The 5,024-nt window shown below is 31.0% G+C and overlaps 1 long non-coding RNA gene across 1 annotated transcript; it reads left to right on the forward strand.

The window, feature by feature from the left end:
- Nucleotides 1-2,174: 2,174 nt before the first annotated feature.
- On the forward strand, nucleotides 2,175-4,458 carry LOC143062344 (uncharacterized). Its single transcript, XR_012974703.1, has 3 exons — nucleotides 2,175-2,364; nucleotides 3,169-3,282; nucleotides 4,368-4,458. It is a non-coding gene; the product is annotated as an uncharacterized LOC143062344 (long non-coding RNA).
- The last annotated feature ends 566 nt before the right edge of the window (nucleotides 4,459-5,024 follow it).

The raw sequence follows: 5,024 nt of genomic DNA on the forward strand, positions 1-5,024 counted from the left end.
CCGATTTATTCTTTTTCTGACATGTTGATTATTTATATTCAAACGACATTTGCGTAATTAGATCCCAGTTCTTCATTGGTCAAAGTTCTATCAAGACTTTTGATTTTCTTGCTTTCTTCTGAATTTCAAATCGTGACGTCATAAAAAAAAAGGCGCCAATGTCTGATGACGCTACATAAAAGGAACATATCTTTTTGTTCATCATTGGAAACGAAATATCAAGTTTGACTGCATATTGTTAAAATATTTGATGGAACAGATTCTACCACCGAACCTCGTGCAATACGACATTTCTTCAATCTCGACAGTTAAGGACCAGCAATTTAACCTCAGGGTGTGTATTTGTTTTTTTTTTCTTAGTAAGATTTTCTTTTTCGTGCGAACCAATTTATTTACTTTTTCGACGCGATCAGGTAACTTTTTTTCATTTTTAACACTAAATGGTTTAGGAGTTATTAGCATTCTGAATATTTCTTTTACATCTGCTTGAGCAGAATATTTTTCCTCATCAAATTGGGGATCAATATATTTGTTTTAGATACCAAAAACCTTAACCCCCTCCCCCTCCTAAAAGTAAAATGCTCGTTTCTATATAATCGAATATTTGAAACGCACTGCGAACATTGCACTTTTGATTTGAAAATTTAACTGTTTCGATTGGAAAAATATTGTATCACAGACGATGCACTGGTAGAGTCTATATTCATATCTATATAATTTGTTAAACCGTGTACTCTATCCGCTGATTCTAATATGACGTGCTTCTTTCGCTTTGTGAACAAACTCAAATTATCATGCACTTAATATATTTCCTTAATTTAAAAACACTTCCAAACTCTTAAATGGTGCACATGATGTTACTAATTCATTTATTATGACTGTAATGTGTTGCATTCCGAAATTGACGATACGACAACCGTTCTTGCTGGCTGTTCAAACTCCTCCCTCTGAAAAATCACAGTGCCAGCCGTTTGCTTCTTTACAAACAAAAAATGGAGGTTCATGGAAGAGCCTACACAAACGCTTTTACACTTATACTTATTGGACATAGAAATTACCTTAACTAGCCTGATTAGAATCGAAATAATCGATGCAAACTATACTTCATTGTAGTTTTAACATGGGTATGCATTATATTCGTGTTATTTTAGCCATCACTATCGCTCGGGCAAAAATTATCACGAATATAATGCCTACCAATGTTAAAACTACAATAAAGTATAGCTTGCATCAATTATTTCTTAATTTTTGTATCATAATCAAAATGTAAAGAAACTTATTCTTACTTCATAATCGGATAATTCTAAAAACAGGTAAAGTTTTTCTACTATCTGCTACTTTATCCATTTTAGTGCCAGGGTACTTGTTTGATCAAACTTTATAACATCGTATTTGTCAGATCATTCAAACAGAATTAGGGAATCAATTTAAATGATAACTATAGCTCATTATATACAAATTTTCTACAGATACAATTTAAATATTGGAAACACTTGGAGGAGATTGGATGATTCTTTGCCGTGAGATCTCGATTATTATTTCGAGAACTTACTATCCGTCACACACAATAAGCTTTATCGCAAGTACGATGACAAATCAACTGGCTTTTAAGACTGTCAATCAGACTGGCGACTTATTTAACAGTCCTGACTTTCAAGAGTATTGTGCAAATAAAAATTATCAAAAACATATTCTTGGTAGTTAAAAAGAAACTAAAATAGCAAATTACACACGTGTAATAAACGATTAAAAGGTTGAATCTGAATTTATTGATAATTGTTCACTGCCATACCATTACGAAGACGTATGATAACGCATATTTTTGGAGATGTTCATTTCGTTGGCGTCTTTCATATTTACACATCGGTAGATTAATACACATTCAACCATCATCTTAATATAAATACTTTAGTTTTAAACATATTTATTTATAGTGGATTGGGAAAGAATTTTTCGCAACTTATATTAATCCCTTTCCACTTTGCGGGTGCGAGTGCTGCCTTGTAGCGGCATTAGCCTAATCTTTTTCGAAATCTACAAGGGTGTCTTTAACGTGCAAAAGGTATGGCTCTCTCTTAACACGGGTCAGCCATTTATCGTCCCTTCCGACGGACTAATAAACATATTGCTTGTCTTACCGGTACAATATGTTTGTTTGCAGATGACTGGAATAAACTGGTTGTTTGAATATTCCACACAACTATTCTTGGCAAGATTTCAAATGCGGTTGGGATTACGACAGATCAGCATATTATCCTGATTCTTTACTAAACATTACAAGTTTACGCGTAGTAAGAAAAGTGCTTGATATCATGGACTTTGGACAAAAATATTGGCTAAGTGACATAAGCGAAAGTGTATATAGTAAGTATATTTTGTTTAAGTCTCATGTGTTGTTAGACGTTAAATGGAATGAACATCGTAAGAAAGAATTTGACCTCAGGAAATATTGACTTATAAAATGTGGACATGTAACTTATATAACCAATATTCGAATTTACCAAAAGACCATAGATTTAATATTTTTCTTATTTTAATAATGAATAAAATCATGTGTATAATGTGATTTGAAAAATATACTTTGTGTTATATATTTCAGTAACGGTACTTATTTCGACCCAATTGATATCTCTTCCTCATATAAAACCAATCGCATACTTGGAAAAGCTGATGTAACCAAAAAGGACAAAAAATGAATAACCAACCCGGACAAGGAATCAGAAAAATGAACGAAGGAGATACATGTCTTGATTTAAAATGTGTGTTATGCCAGTTCAGAAGTTAAGAGCTACTGGGCTGGTAAAAACTCGATAACCGCTTCCTTACACCAAAACAATACACGAAAAAAAAATCATTGCAAATAGTAAACATACATCGTTACCAACAAAACTAGCACGTATAAAGTATATAGATAAATCGATCAATATTCAAAAAGAGATTTTCCTCAGTCTCAAACGCAAAATGATATCCTTTTTCACTTTGTACTCTTATATAACAAATAAATGTAGTGCATGTTTTCTAAATATGTAGCTTGTTTTAGTTTGATTAAACCCTACTTGAATATTTGATATATATGGTAAAGACATATGGCAAAAAAATGACTAATGTTGGGTATTTTTCAAACAATGAAATATCGTTGTTTTATTTTCTGTTGTCATTTTGTTTTAGATTTGGTGCATCAATGTGAAGTGTTTCATCACGTAGCAAGTTTAACATCGAGTAGGAAGTCTTACATTGCAATGCATTTTTGTGATGAGATGAATAATTATAAATGCATAAATGGTAAGATTTAAAAAAATAAATACTACCTGGAAGACTGAAGCTTAGAATTTTGACAAATCACTTATTCATTTGTATGTTTAATCACAGATGTCTAGTCAAGTCATATTATCTTGTTGGTGTTTAATTGACATTCAGAAAATATTTTTTACTCTAGATAGGCAGAGCGATTTTAGACGAATACGAACAGAAATATATTCAAAATTCATTGTTATTGATTCATACTTATGAATATATGTATATGTATAAATATATACTGTGGATTCATTATTATTCGTTGGATACCACTGAAAAGCTTAATATTTTCTGAACAATAGAACGTGATTTTTATAACGTGCAGCTGTTTGTACATAATTACCTCCCTGTAGCGTTATATACTTTCTTAAGCTAAAATTGACGGTACATTTTGTTAAGGGGGCTCGCGGGTCTAAATAATTCTTTTTTATTTAATATAGGATTTCGCTATATTTTTCTATAAATGAACTTTATCTTATATTCAATAGAAAAATGAAATAAAAAAATGGGGTCACCGTTCATTTACACTCACAATCTGCTTTAAAAGAAGCATACATTTTTGTTAATGTCCTTTTTTTCTGTTTACCTAATAGGAGAAACAGCGGTAATTTCGAAAAAAAAAAAGAACTTTATTACAGAAATCGCTTCAATTTTACAATTATTTAGATAATAACCAGCTTATTCGAAAACAACAATAGACAAAATATAAGTCACCGATGAGTTAAAAAAAGACATTTCAATTTTAATGCCTAAAAATAGCATTTTTGCACCAAAGGGAGATTATTTTGAGCTTTTTCAATGATATCGACATTTTAAAAGTCAGCTGGGGCCAACACGGATTGTTTTTTTGGAATGATTTTTGTATCATATGATAAAGTAACAACTACTTTTAAAGGTAATACATAAAATATGAAATGAAAAATAAAAGTTTGATTTTTTTCTGAAAATCTTATACCCGCGAGCCTCCTTAACTGCGATATTTCATGCTATTTTGTGAAAAGGAAGTGATTAGATGTTCATTTATACGGCAATCTACTAACCAACAACATAAAATATTTATTACGAACTTACAGGAAAAAAATACAGAACAGCTGTATCACTGGTAAAATATCTCTATAACAGACATGAAAGAAACCAAGACCAGGCAGGGATAGCTAACTCTGGTACGAGAATAAAATATATATCTGTACGAACACAATATACATGTATTTCGTTTTTATCATCATGTATAAAAAAAAAATTCAAAATTTTTTCGTAACTAAAATTGAACACCTTATTGGGTTCATATATCAACTTATTGTTTCCCTGTTGACGCGACACAATGTATAGTGGACAATTGATTTGAAGCCGTTATCAAATTAACAACATCAGAAGCACTTTTAGATATAATAGTTTTGCAGAACTCAAATCAAGCATACATATTGTTTAAAACCTTCAGAAAACAAGTATCTAATTGAAAGTGGAGACTAAAGACAAGTCATGATAGTATTATGAACCCAAACTGCGTGATTTTTAAGATGTTGTAGAGAAAACCCAAGTAAATAGGAGGTACATTTTAATGATAATTTTATGATAGTTCAGTTTAAAAGTAACATATACATGAATAAAATTTTATCATTATATTATACATACAGATTGATGTGTGAAACAAAAATGAAATCTAAAATCTTGGGTCACTTAACCGCAAGCAGAACTGAAAACTTTATGCATGAAAAATATGCTCATACGCA

The sequence above is a fragment of the Mytilus galloprovincialis genome, chromosome 2, assembly GCF_965363235.1.
Source record: "Mytilus galloprovincialis chromosome 2, xbMytGall1.hap1.1, whole genome shotgun sequence".
In the NCBI taxonomy this organism is placed as follows: Eukaryota; Metazoa; Mollusca; class Bivalvia; order Mytilida; family Mytilidae; genus Mytilus; species Mytilus galloprovincialis.